At 29.8% G+C, this 15,120-nt stretch overlaps 1 long non-coding RNA gene across 1 annotated transcript; it reads right to left on the bottom strand.

The window, feature by feature from the left end:
• Positions 1-335: 335 nt before the first annotated feature.
• On the bottom strand, positions 336-6,695 carry LOC141396609 (uncharacterized). Its single transcript, XR_012411202.1, has 2 exons — positions 877-6,695; positions 336-629 (listed from the first exon to the last, which is right to left on the bottom strand). It is a non-coding gene; the product is annotated as an uncharacterized lncRNA (long non-coding RNA).
• Between the last annotated feature and the right edge of the window lie 8,425 nt (positions 6,696-15,120).

Raw genomic sequence — 15,120 nt, 5'->3', positions numbered from 1 at the left:
AAAAGCAAAACTATGGTCCAACGAAAATCATAAGAAAATAGCATATCGCTTGGCTAAACATTTCAAAAACACATACAGAGTGTTTTGGTAACCTGTGCCACTTCTTAGACAGATTTTGCGCCATTTGTTGTCAATCTTTTTGGTGAACTGGCCTATCCTTAACGATGGCCTGAATTTTCTTCTCCAGAGACGTATTTCGAATATAATTTAATTTACTATTTCATGGAATTTTCTACTCGGCATTAAAGCACATAATTAAATACAATCTATGAAGATATTAGTAAATTTAGCTCCGAAAGTTTTTTAGCAGAATCCAACTTGAAAGATGAAGACCTGTTTCAACCAAAAAATGCAATTTCTACAGTATACTTGGTTCGAACTTTCAAGGCGTATTATAAGGTTTCGATACATTTACTAACAAGTTTGTATTTGGAGATCTTTTTAGGCTGCGACAGTGACAGAGAATATATTCGATAAATTTAGTCTCCGAGTGAAGTAGCTTTAAATTACGACAGCTATGCGTCCTTTAACCTTATCTCTTCCTTGCATTCGCCATAAAACACCTTCCATGTGTTACTCATAGGCCTTCAAGGGCAGAAGATAGAAAGTTTTACAACTTGAAATAATTTCTTTAGCCATGGACCATGTGGGGTCATGCGGGCATGTGATGAAAACCGAATCGACTCGATTTGCAGAATCGAAATGGTATATAATCGGAGTGCCGTTGATGACTTATATAGTTTTGCTTCGCAAAAGCCCCTTATTTGAATAATATTTTTAAAATCCATTTTCAATTTCATTAAAATATTCACCAAAATTAGAGATATACGATTTCGATTTATGGCAAAATGAGTCGAATCGTTTTCCATCACATACCTATATGTCTGAGAGGATAGTTAAAAGGCCTCTATGAATTCATCGTCCTAGCATCGCATAAAGTTGTTATAGCAGTTCTAGTTTACTTGAAGAATGGACGCAGTAGTTAACGAGTTAATACGATCGGAATGTTGGGAAGTTACAACCTGAAGCAGTCAATGATGATGTCATCATATTTAAACCTTTAATTTGGGGAAAGAAACTTATAAAGATCTTCTGGCCTGGCAAACATTTCCGATGTGTATTGATCGTGTTGAATTTTTAGGAATTTTTTACTTCTAAAATATTTCTTTACTGTAAAATAGATTCCGAAGCTCTCCAAAATGAATTGTTGCGAAAATGGAAAAAAGAAATTAAAAAAAGTTCTGCATATTCATTAAGTTTTGATTATTTCGTTCTAATAACTGCACCAATAGATATATTTACCATATTTCATGTAATTATAGCCTTGAAAGCATTTATATTGAGTTCATTGTATCGAAAATGTCTCTTTATGCGAGAGGAATATATTGCTCTTTCGCTCTTCTTGTTTGTTGTTGTTATTAAAGGAACGATGAATGAAAAAATTAGAATTCTTCTTAAGCATAATTTTATTTTTTAGATTTTGCTACAAGGAGAATTTATGTTTATTGTAAAAATTATTATTATTAATTTTCTTTTTTTTTTTTTTTTGTTTTAATTTTTTCGTTTATATTTGGTCTTGTTCGTCGTTCTTTGTTCTTTTCTTCTTCTTAAAAGAAAAACTTATGTTAAAATAAAAATTACTATTATTATAAAACAGAATTAAATGTAAACTTAAAACAAAACAACAAAAACTATTTAGAAATAACTTAATTTTGATGTATTTTTTCTAAAATTAATTTAAAGTCTTTTTTGTTTTCCTTCTTTGTTCTTATATTAATAATAAATTTCTTATTTTTTTGTTATAACATCTTTTCTTTAATATATATTTTTTGTTTAATTTCTTTTTTGTTATGTGTATATTAAATGTACATATTATAATGTTTTCATTTTTTTTGTTTAATAATTTCTAAAATTAAATTTGTAATTTCTTTATTTTTGTCTTAATTATCAATTGTTTCTTTTTGTTTGTACAGAAAAATTAAAACAAATTACTATCACACATAAAATAAAATGTAATATAAAAAGAATTAGCAACAAGAAACAGTAAATAATAGTAATTATAACCATAAAAAGCTAAACTTCTATAGAGCAAAAACAACAAGCTTAGTAATTAATAATAATAATAGAAATAAACTACAAACAAACCACATCATTAAGCAAAAAGCAAAAGAAAAAAGGAAAAACGATGAAAATTTACATTTTCATGTATTTCTTTTTTCCAATAAGAGATAAAAACCATCATATATATTATATCTACAGAAATATATACAAAACAAAACAACAACTAAATTATAGTAGTAAAAATATTTATGTAAGTAACTACTATAATTTTACCATTTAAACAAATTTACAAGGAATGAAAAAACAAACTCTAAACAAGTTTATTTGGTAGTTAAAATTAAACAAAAGAACAAAAAACACAACAAAAAATGTTAATAAGCCATTCTACAAAGCAAACAAAAAAAAAAAAAAAGATTTATGAAATATTTTGTGAAAATCATAAACCAAACATAGATAATTCATTATTATAAAACGAACAACATTACTATTAGTTTATTTTCAACGTACCTACAATTCAATATCAACTCTTTCATCTAAACTTCTCATTTACATTATCCCTATTTTATGTTGTAAATTTCAAAAATTAATTATCCTTTTCTCCCACTTCAGTTATAATTAAAACAAAAACAGTTGTTTGGCTTTGAAAATACCACTTGTGTTGTATTTAACATAACCTTAAAGAACGAAACTGGCAAAAAAACTAAAATTTTTAATAAAGGAATGCACATTTTGTTTAGAAAGAAAATGTAAATTATGGGAAAAATAATTTAATAAAGAAATTTCCTAAGCAACAACAACAAGAACAGAATATATTTATGCTCTATTGTATTAAAATAAAACAAAAGTTTAGTTAAAACAAACAAATATTTCAAGAAAATCATAACAAAAACTTAAAATGGCCTAATAAAAATTTAAATATTGTACGATTTTCAGATGTTATTTGAACAAAATAGATATGAGCTCAGTTCCTTTCTGTATTTTTACTTGAACAACGTTTCCTTGGTTCAAAAAGCATACAATTGACATGAGAGCAGCGCAACTTTTTTTTAATATTTTTTCTATTTTAAAAAGTAAATAAGAAAATCTATTATTCAAAGGAAAAAACAAATGGGAAGCATATATTGGTTAGTTGCGTGCACTGTAGTAAATATGGCTAGCCGGTAGAAAGAATGTAAATGTTACTAGGAACAGCGCGACAGGGAACATTTTTCGATCCGTTTGTCTTTTCACTTGGGCAGAAATAGACATTGCAACAACATCTTCGAGCTGTTATTCGTTTAAGGAGGGAAGGGAAACAAGTTTTACAACTTGAAATTATTTCTTTATGATTTCTGGTTAAATTTAGCATAATAAAAACATCTTCACAACGCCTACAGTTGTTCTAGCAACCCATTCAATCCCTGACCAGAACCTCCTGAGTATTTCAGCCATAAAACTTCTCTACAAGTGGTGTCGTAAGACAGGCCTTTCGCGATATTAATCGCCGTTCACACATTATTATCAGAGATGTCACCCTTGTCCCTTCGGGAATGGAACACGTGTATGTATGTATGTATTGGTTCCGAGTTTTCGTAAAGAATTCCTTCCAAGTCTTAAGATCTTTTGGCGGATCTTAGATATGTCAAAAGAGAGCGTGTTTGCCTGGGAAATTGCTAAACACAATTCAAATTTCCAAGAAGAAATGTGTTGAAGACTTTATGGCTTAGATGGGAACATGCAGTTGGCAACTTTAATTGTTATTGTGTTGCTTAACTAACAGCATCCCGGTCTTCTCATGGAAATAGTACATATTGCAGTGTGTTTGGTGTTCATTGCCCGTAATTGAAGAGGTTTTATAACATCAATTTAAATTGCTCAAGTAAACGAGATTTGAAGTCATAACAGTGATGGAAAATATCATTTAGAGATTACAATTTGCACCATCATCAAATAACATCTGAAAGTTGTCAATTTGTACAACTACAAATAAAAAATAAGGTCATTAAAAAAATCTCTATTCACCCCATTCAAATATATAGAAAAACCATTTAACAATAAATTCTTTCTATAACTGCATGTCTTCATTGAAATAAAAAAATATAAATCCTCTTTGTCAACAATATAAATTTAAAAATAATTGTTTATGTTTTTTAAAAGACATTAAAAAAACCTAAATAAATATATTTATATTTATTAATGTGAAGAAATTACATACATATAACTAAACAAAAAAATATCTCTGTCGATGCTATCCTAATGAAAAAAATGAATGAAAAAAAACTTAATTTAAATTATTTTCCTTTTCTATAATTTTGTAAATACTTATATATTATAATAATTATACAAAGATATATACTATTTTTTGTTTCTTCTCTACACAACTACATCATTATTTACTCTTTATGTCTAATATCCTAATGCTGGCAAACAGAAAATACAAGAAATAAAACAAAAAACTCAGCTCATAGTTAAAGGAAAATATTCAATACAACATATAATAAATAAAAATAGCAAAGTTTTTTTTAAATAAAACAAAATGCAAGTAATAGCAAAACCATGTAAACAAAATGAAATAAAATATGCAATTTGTTTTTAATATAATTAAATCAATTAAAAAAAATAAAAAAGTAAATAAAATAGAGAATTAAAAAATGTTAAATATATAATTTCAGTTAAAATTTAAACACAACCCCATTAAAATTTTTCTATGTTGCAAGCTTTTGTTACTATTCCCTTCCATTCGACATAATCCTCACAAATATATTAAAAACAAATTGCTTAAAATAAACAAAAATAAATATATTTAATAACATCATCTATAAATAATGAGAAAAAGTGTAGTTTTTAATAGTTCTATTATTTTTAATTAAAAATATCATAACATCTGAGAAACAAAGCAAAAAAAAAAAACGAACATAACCATAAAAAAATGCATAATTTCAAATAATACAACATTTTTTGTTAATTATTTGGTTAAATTAAAAAAAATATGATTTTGATATTTTGTATTTATAATTACAACAAAGATAACAAAAATATCAAGTTTCAGTTCGTTTTTTATATATAAAAAATCAAGGATATGAGAATTTGTTTAAAGAATATCCTTGATGAAGAAAAAACAAAAAAAAAATAATTATGCACCCTCTTTAAATCTTATAAAACAAAATAAAGGAAATCTTAAAAAACCATTTGGAATGAAATGTTGGCAAATGATAACCTCAAAAAAGGTCCATGATACAAAGCTAACAAAGTTCCACTCTGTATCGATGGCTTGCGAATACAGATACAAAGATAGTCAGAGCGAGCACTATCCACCTCAGCCTATTGCGTCACAATGTGGCTTGTTTTTGTCTATGGTTGAAACAAGATACTCTTATTTAGAGAAACCTAGAAACGAAGAGAAAGGTAGCTTTGTTTGTTAAAAAATTTGCCAACTGTTCATTTCAGTTGTTGTAACCTCAAAAAATAATAAAGAAAAAAAATAAAAAATAGTTTATAAGTAAAAAATGAAAAGAAAATAAAAACACGAAAAAACTGGTCGAAATGCTATACAAAAGGAAATTATATAAATAATAAAAAAAAAAAAAACAATTAAAAAACTTAAATTTTTCCAAAATTTGCAAAAAGTCTTAGAAGAAAATTATAAAAGAAAACAAACAAATTTTCGAATTATTCATATGTTTGACAAAGATAAAGCCAAAAAATTGAACTTTTGCATTAAGGAGAAGGTATTTTGTGCCTTTTTTGAAGAGAAGAAAAAAAATTAAATAAGAGAAAATTATAATTTTTCAAAGTCACTGTGTAAGCAAATACTTACTAAAAAAAACTACATTCTCTTTATTGGAAAAATTTAACTAAAAAAAAACACCACAATCTAAAGTGTTAAAAAAAACATATTTGTTTTGAAAAACTCCATCAAGAAAAACAATTTGTTCTAGACTTTATTTTTATGTTTCTTATAATTTTTCTCAGCTACATAAATACACCCAATTCCTCCCACAAAACTAAGCAAAAATAAATAAACCTAAATTTAGTTAATTTATCTCAGTTTTTAAAACATGATTATTAGTATTAATTTTGTTTTGTCATAATACAGTCTAGCGTTTTTTTTTTAATTTTACAAATAGAAAAAAACATTGTAAATTGTCGGCGTCAATTAAAAAAAAATATTTTGATGCTGATAATATTAAAAGTAATAAACCAAAACTAGTAAAGAACAACATTGTATAGTTAAAAAAATGAAAACTTCAAATCTGTCCGCATTCAATATTTAAATCCTTAGCCCCACAATCTCCAACCTTAAGCTCCCTCCTAACATCTTCTTATCCCCAAATCCCTCCTAAATGAATAATATAATACATTTGACACAAATAATAAAAAGAAAAACAAAACAAAAAACCACCAACAATCAGTCACTAAACAATAACAACAAAAGAAAAATTAAAAATGATAAAGAATTGGAAATAAAGTTTATGTATCACATTCTTAATTACGCTGATCAAAATTTAAATAAAAATTGTATTCGGCGTTTTAAGAATGCTGAGAAAAAACGAACAACAAAAATATCTTGTGTTTTATTTTCTATTTTGGGATGGACTTTTCTTCAGTTTAAGCTTTCATACACTGACGAAATGTTTACTTTTATGCAGCCAGAATGAATTCACTTTCTGTACTATTGTATTAACCAGGAATTAGTTTAAAGGAAAAATAAAAAAAAATGTATAATAGCCCAGTCATAGAAAGACTTACTAGGCGTTTACACTAGACAGTTTGTCTTCAAATACAACTCTGATTTACTAACACATACATACATTTGTCGTTTGGCTACCAGCTGTCCATCATTCTTTCACAGACAGCCGGGTTAACAAAATTTGGACATTTTTTGTAAAAATGTGTGAGATAATAATTGAAATGTGTTGAAAACAAAAGAACATGAACAAAAATAAAATATGTGAACGGAAAACAAAAGGAATTCGATGATTTTCATTCATAATTTTACAACTGTTTTTGCAGTTGTCTGGACGCCTACGTCACAAAGGCAAGTTTTGGGATTTTGACAACCAATACATGAAGTCAACTGTCCTGTCATTTGTAAACGCAGGGTTAGGGGTCGATTATGGTTAGCAACCCAACTCCAGTAGCGTTGCCAGAAGAGAAAATCATGCGATTAAAATGAGCAAAAAGTCGAAAATTTTTGTCAAATTCAATAAATATCAGTGTATTGAACCCTCAGCTATTAATTTAATTGTAAAAAAGTATAAATTTTTATGCGGAAATAGAGAATTCTATTAGCACATTTGCTGTGGGAAACGCAACTGGAGTTGGGTTGCTATCCATACTCGACCCCTTACATATGTGTGTTTAGATCATAGCCGACCAAGAAGAGCGAGCGCTTAAATTGTTTATGTATGGGTAAAATTACACTGACAGAACAGGGTGATGATTTTCATATTGAGTATGAAATGAAAAACACAGGAAAAAAGTTGTCACGGCGTGTTAGCGTTCAGAGCCAAACATAGTGGAGGGTGTGTGGGTTCGAATCGTCGGCTTTCCTTTTTCATTTGCATTATAGATCATAAAAAAGCTCGATTAATAAATTAAAAAAAATAATAATACTAAAAATGATCTTCGCCTAAAAAGGCAAAATTTTCAAATAGAAAAAATATATTGTTGGCGCGTTCGCTTTGTATGACTAAAATTAAAAATTATATACAGTGAATCACAGTCAAAAGTATCAACTTCAGTTTCTTTTATTAAAACTGCGATTGCTAAGAGTTAATTAATGATAGCGATTTCGTTTTTTTATATTTTTACATTAGGGTCTTAACTTAAATATAATAAAAGAAAACTAACGAAATTCGGGTAAATTTAGATAAAAAAATAAAAATTGTTAAACAACATCGATTTCTACCTCACAGTGAAAATGATCCACTCATATTATTTTTTTCGCACATTTCCCGTCATTAAATAATATTTTGTATGCGTATTATAATGACGCCTAAGGTAAGATTGATATACATTTGTTATTGTTGCATTGCAGACGAGGCATTCTGCGTCATTAAAAATATTAATACAAAACAAAAAATCATTTTCAAATTCTTCCCTCCACATATTTGCTGTACAACTGCAAAATCTTTTCAGTGTACCCAAAAAAAAACAAATAAAGCGGCATCAACCTGCTTGCATGACATTCAGTACAAAACTGAAGTAAAAAAATCAAAACATTTGCTCTCTTACTTTGCGTTCGGGTCGCGTGTGTGTGATTTGCCGAAAAACTTCGTAACCATATCAATACCAACGAACGGGTTTGGTTTAGATTAGCATTGCACGAAGGATTCGAACTGAAAATTAAACCCATTTCTCGATGGTTAGCCATGGTATAGTTGGTAAATAATTCCAATTAGGTTAGGCTAGGTGTCATACAACAAAATAGATTACCTTTGTAATCGGGTGGTGGCGTCAGAGGCCTTTAAGTAATAACGCGTAGACGTTATTTCTCGACAAGTGCTAGATGACAAGTGAACGCAGAGGTTCTGAGTGATCGCAGAGGATCCCATGTCATATACTACTACAATTATTCCAGTGAGAGCAAAGTGTAACAAGGCGAGCAAACCGACAACAACCGATGCCCAGCGGCGATCCGCACACTACGGTATCCGCAGAGGGAATTGTAGAGGAGATGCCAGTGCGCCAATCAGCATCCGTGATTGATCGAGCAGGGGAAGTTGTGGGACAAAGTATCTAACTTATACACTAGGTTTAAAGATGCTCAGACATTTTTGATATCGTGACTACATCATTATGAAACGCTTTGTCCATTGTTTTCATCCAAAATTGATTGGTAAATAATGAAAATATTTCATGGCTATTGCTTGTTGAATTGAAGAAGAAGATCAAGAAATTTGCGTCACATTGCCGTAATTTGCTCGATGGAATAGAAAGAAAGTAAGGAGTTTTTGGCAAATTTAAAAACGTTAATGGGATCTATCAGGTATGTGATGAATTTCGAATCGATTTGCAATGAAAACGATTTGCCCAAAACGAGTGAATTGTTTTTAGATGTGATGGCATCCGCATCGAATTTCAATTCCACGTTGTTTCAATTTCATTAAATTCCCACAAACAAAAAACGGACTGGTGATCCCAGTTGAAAGAAGAAAAATATAAATAAAAATCACCTTTTTAGTCTTGGCGATGGCAAAAGCCGAAAAAATGTAATAAATAAAATAAGGTGTCGATTATGGATAGCAACCCAACTCCAGTTGCGTTTCCCACAGCAAATGTACTAATAGAATTCTCTATTTCCGCTTTAAAAATTATACTTTTTTACAATTAAATTAATAGCTGAAGGTTCAAAACACTGATATTGATTGAATTTGACAAAAATTTCCGTCTTTTTACTCATTTTAATTGCATGATTTTCTCTTCTGGCAACGCAACTACAGTTGAGTTGCTATCCATAATCGTGCAAAAAAATATTAAGCGGATGTCTTCACTAATCTAGAGGAAAGTAACATGTTCAAAGTAGATTTTTTGATCTGTGTTTTTTTATCGAAATATCAAATATGTATCTTCTTAACAAAATATACAAAATATAGGCAAATAAATGTAAATGTATGTATCTATTCTATATCTGTGTTTAAATTTCAAGCTTTTTTTCATAAAAAATTTCAAAATTAATTACATCGTTTATAAATCAACCACAAAAATATGACCGTTTTCAAAACGAGAAAAATAAACGATTATCGAATTGCATCACACGTCTTTTTGATCAATTTTTCCATAGAACAAAATGGAATATGAAACCGATATCGAAAACAATTCGATGTCGGAAAATGTACATGCATCACACCTACAGTCGTTTTTGACTCGTTTTGAGCTCGAAATCGATTTCCATCACATACCTGTATGTCTGAAAGAAAGTAAAAGGATCTATCTCGTATCAACGGCCATCCTCTTCACATCCAGTCAAGTCTAAACCATCCAAAGTCCTTGGTCCAGATGATATTACCGAGGTAATAATAAACAAGTAAGAACGGCGTTACGTTTGGCCTTGCCGAACTTTTTATAACCCTTCACCATGGGTTGTATTAGAGTAGAATGGAAAGTACTAAGCTCTTCCTCATTTCTATGAGAAGTGAAATATGCTAACTGAAGAATATCAATTTCTTATAATCAAGGTTTAACACCAATCAACGATGTTTTTCTTTCTACCCATTCAGAATTCGAAATACCATTTTGCAATCAATCCATTTTGACTTTTTGACCTCTTTCTTAAAAAATTATTTCCTAAAGCGGGAACGAATGAACTTTTGCCTATTAGTGACTAAAATAACGTATATTATATTTAAGTATTAAGAAAGGTCACACACAAACCTCTTTGAAATATTTTTTTTAAATACTTTGAAATGACAATTTTTATTCCATTCAATAAAAGTGATTTTCACATTGAGCAGCTGACCATTTGCAGATGATAAAAAAAAACAGCTGATCGAACTTGCTAAAGGTTGCTGGGAAAAATTCTTTCAGCAACTTTTAGCAATTTCTCAGCAAAAAACTGTCAAAATTGTTCTCCCACTTCGCTCTCTTTTACTGAACTTTTGTGTAAAAAGACAGCATTTAGTAACATTTCGTAATAGTTATTACAAATTATCACGTAAAAAGACACACCTAATGTTCACAAACATAAATCAACAAAAAACTAAAAACAGCTGATGGTCCACCAACCCGAGAGTGAAAAAAACTCGGAAATTTACGTACATAATAGCCCCCTATATGATGCGCTCAGCGCCAAAACGGCCTAACCCACAAAGAAATGATTCTGAGAAAAAAACGAAGTTAAAAGAAAACAAGTTTTTAAAATATTTTTATATTTTTTTATTAATCATAAATACATATTAGTTGTAATATTTGTTTTAGGTTAATCATTAGGTATTAGCGTAAATAGATAAACAGGCATGTTACAGATTCCGATCGGAATGGTTTCAATTCCGTAATTTCATTTCGATCGTTTTTGTTTTAGCTTCTTCAGATTCCGATCGATTTGATGAATTTCGAAAATCGTATTATTTAGTATAAATATGGCAACATTAGAGGAATTAAAAGAAACAAAACAAAAACATATGATTAGAAAACAGTGTAGAAGTGGGAATTGTGAAAATATTCTGTTGAAAAAAGTTTGATTGTGCGAAAATAAAGTTAATTTTTATTGGAATTTCAATTTTTCTATTGTTACTGTAATCGAGACACAAAGTAATAACCATAACATTGAATAATACCTTGTTTGAGTTCTTTCTTCTTTTGTTTCTTCTCTCTTTTGCATGCCATATTAGCCCTGTTCCTTTACGTTCAAGAATCTTCAAGTTTTACAACTTGAAAGCGAAAAGCGTTCCTTTACTTCAGACACAATACAATTCATATCGGAGCAGTTTTCAACTTTTACTAATTTTGCCGGTTTTACCATTTTCAGAAGTAAAGGAACAGACCAATTAAGTCTGTCTGGTTATTTTCCCAGCAAGAATTGTCCAGCAAGAACTTTCTCAGAGAGTAATGTTTGGTTTACATTCGGCGTCGTTTCGTGATTTCGAAGGCGTTTCGTGATTTCGAGCGAAATCAAGCAAAATTTATCATGATTTCGCATACAAAAATGAAATCATCTCATTTCGTGATTTCAGCGAAATCAACATCGAAATCACAGTACACATGATATACAACCCTGCTTTTGCCTGAAAAAGTACCAAAAGTTGCAACACTTTTCACGTATCACAATAAACAAGGTAGATGGTTAATTGCTGCAACAAAAAATTTTAGTATCAAAATTCGTAAACAATGTGAAAAAAATATTAAATTACTTTGTTACAATGCTATTTTCATTGCGTTCTCGTACTTTTTTAATGGTAATGTTAGAAAAAAGAGCGAAATGTCTAAAATTGCTTCCCCATACAAATTTCTTAAAAAATACGGGAACGAAAAAATGACGGAAATTGCAAAAACTGCAGCAAATCAACGTATCAGCTATCTAATTTAGATGATAATGAACATGTTGCTAGTTTCTACTATGCCAAAATTGTATGGCAGAAAACAGAAGAATAGGGTGTTATTCGGCGCTATTTTTGTTTAAAGAGAAGTGTAAGTCTTGCTAGACTTCGGAGTACGGGAACGGGTTCTATACACAATTAATACGATATATAGATAGTTTTACGATCATTTTCGAAATAAAGTTGTAAAGTTCTATATTGCCGTATATTTTTGATGACTAATTCAATTTGCAACAACTTGTTTTGAAAATTCATGTTCGATCAGCTGCGCGTATGCATCTACCTTGATCATTGTGATATGTATGAAATCAACAAAAAAATAAGTGTAAACACCGGGATGTATTTCAGGATTTCGTGAAATCCAGTGGATTTTAGAGCGCAAGTGTAAACTTGGCATTCAGCGAAATCAACATCGAAATCACAGTACTCATGATATACAACCCTGTCTTTGCTTAAAAAAGTACCAAAAGTTGCAACACTTTTCACGTATCACAATAAACAAGGTAGATGGTCAATTGCTGTAACAAAAAAATGTTATTATAAAAATGTGTAAACAATGTGAAAAAATATTAAGTTACTTTGTTACAATGATATTTTCCATTGTGTTCCAGTACTTTTTTAACGGTAATGTTAGAAAAAAGAGCGAATTGTCAAAAATTGCTTTCCCATACAAATTTCTTAAAAAATACGGGAAAGGAAAACTGACGGAAATTGCAATAACTCCAGAAATGTCAAAATCAACGTATCAGCTAACATATTCAGGTGCTAATAAACATGCTGCTACTTTCTACTATGCCAAATTTGTGTAGCAGAAAACAGGAGCAGATGGTGTTTGTTATTCAGCGCCATTTTCGTTTAAAGAGAAGTGCAATAGAGTTGTATAGTTCATGAACGAACTAGTTCAATTGAACGATTCGTTGAAAAGAGCGTATGAACTAGATCAGTCGATATAGTTCATTATAGTTCAATAGTTCACTGAACTATAATCAGTCGGTGACCGTACGATCAACGAACGATTCACAATCTAGTTCAACATGTCGTTCACAAATATATAAAGTGACGGCGTCGTCTATGTTAAGGGATGCCTTTGTAATGTGATCAGTTTGTTTATGTTTTGGATCAAGGTACATGGAATAGCTGTTTCTACAAAAACATACGAGACATAACATATTACAATATGTCGAATCCAGATTCAATCTGCCTTTTTGGATAGAAAAAAAGGGAAAAATAAAAAGAAACACACACACACACAAAGCTTTTTTGCAATGACAGTTTCCACACACACACCCACACAACATACGATTTTTTTGCCAGCCACCTAAATGAAGGATATTTTTTCTAAAATTAATTAATCTTTCTTTAAGAATGCAATAAAATTATGCAAATGTAATATTTTTGTCATGGAGTAGTTAAATTATATTAGTCTTTTGTTTGTTTGTATTTGGTGTATGTATGCGTTTTCATCAAACGACCGATTAAGAGCCGGTGAACGATTTTGATCCGAATAATTGAACTGGACAGTGAACTATGAACTAGATTACTGACCTAGTTCAGTTTAAAGAGCTGAGCTATTGAACTAGATCTTTCAAATGAACTAGATTGTACAACTCTAAAGTGCAAGTCTTGCTAAATTTCGGAGTACGGTAACGCATTTGTAGCACTAAACGGGAAAACTACAGCAAGTAGTAATATTTTGCAGGTTCTAAACACAACTTTTATATACAAACAATTATTATTATGATGTCTCAACGATAACATCATTTTTTATTTTTTCATTTGTTAGTATAATACACAATTAATACGATACATTGATAATTTTACTATAATTTTCGACATAAAGCTTTAAAGTTGTATATTGTCGTATTTTTTTTTTTTTTGATGACTAATTCAATTTACAACAGCTTGTTTTGAAAATGAAAATGTTCGATCAGCTGCACATACATATGCATCTACCTTGATAATTGTGATATGTTTGAAATCAACAAAAAAAATAAGTATAAACACCGGGGTGTATTTCAGGATTTCGTGAAATCCAGTGGATTTTGGAGCGTAATGCCAAGTTTACACTTGCGCTCCAAAATCCACTGGATTTCACGAAATCCTGAAATACACCCCGGTGTTTACACTTATTTTTTCTTGATTTCAAACATATCACAATGATCAAGGTAGATGCATATGCGCAGCTGATCGAACATGAATTTTCCAAACAAGTTGTTGTAAATTGAATTAAACTTTAAAAATATACGACAATATAGAACTTTAAAACTTTATTTCGAAAATTATCGTAAAATTATCTATATATCGTATTAGTTGTGTATAGTACCAAAAAATAAATAAATAATAATTGATTATCGTTAAGAAATCATACTAATAAATTTTGATAAATAAAAATTTTGCTCAGCACCTGCAAAATATTAGTACTTGCAATAGTTTTACCGTTTAGTGCTAAAAATGCGTTCCTGTACACCGAAATCTAGCAAGACTTGCAATTCTCTTTAAACAAAAATAGCGACGAATAACACCCTATTCTCCTGTTTTCTGCCATAAAATTTTGGCCTAGTAGAAACCAGCAGCAAACATGTTCATATGTTCATTGGTATCTAATATTATAACTGATACGTTGATTTTGATACGTTGATTTTGACATTTCCGCTGGAGTTTTTGCAATTTCCGTCATTTTTCCGTTCCCTTATTTTTTTAGGAAATTTGTATGGGGAACAAATTTTTGACAATTCGCTCTATTTTCTAAAATTACCATTAAAAAGTACGGGAACACAATGAAAAATAGCATTGTAACAAAGTAATTTAATATTTTTTCACATTGTTTACAAATTTTGATACTAACATTTTTTGTTGCAGCAGTTCGCACATCTACCTTGTTTATTGTCATACGTGAAAAGTGTTGCAACTTTTGGTACTTTTTTAGGCAAAAGCAAGGTTGTATATCATGTGTACTGTGATTTCGATGTTGTTTTCGCTGAAATCACGAAATGAGATGATTTCATTTTTGTATGCGAAATCATGATAAATTTTGCTTGATTCC

Source organism: Musca autumnalis, unplaced genomic scaffold, assembly GCF_047663935.1.
Source record: "Musca autumnalis isolate F117 unplaced genomic scaffold, ASM4766393v1 scaffold_3, whole genome shotgun sequence".
Taxonomy (NCBI): Eukaryota; Metazoa; Arthropoda; class Insecta; order Diptera; family Muscidae; genus Musca; species Musca autumnalis.
The sequence above is the reverse complement of the archived record's forward strand: the minus strand, read 5'-3'. Positions and strand labels throughout refer to the sequence as shown.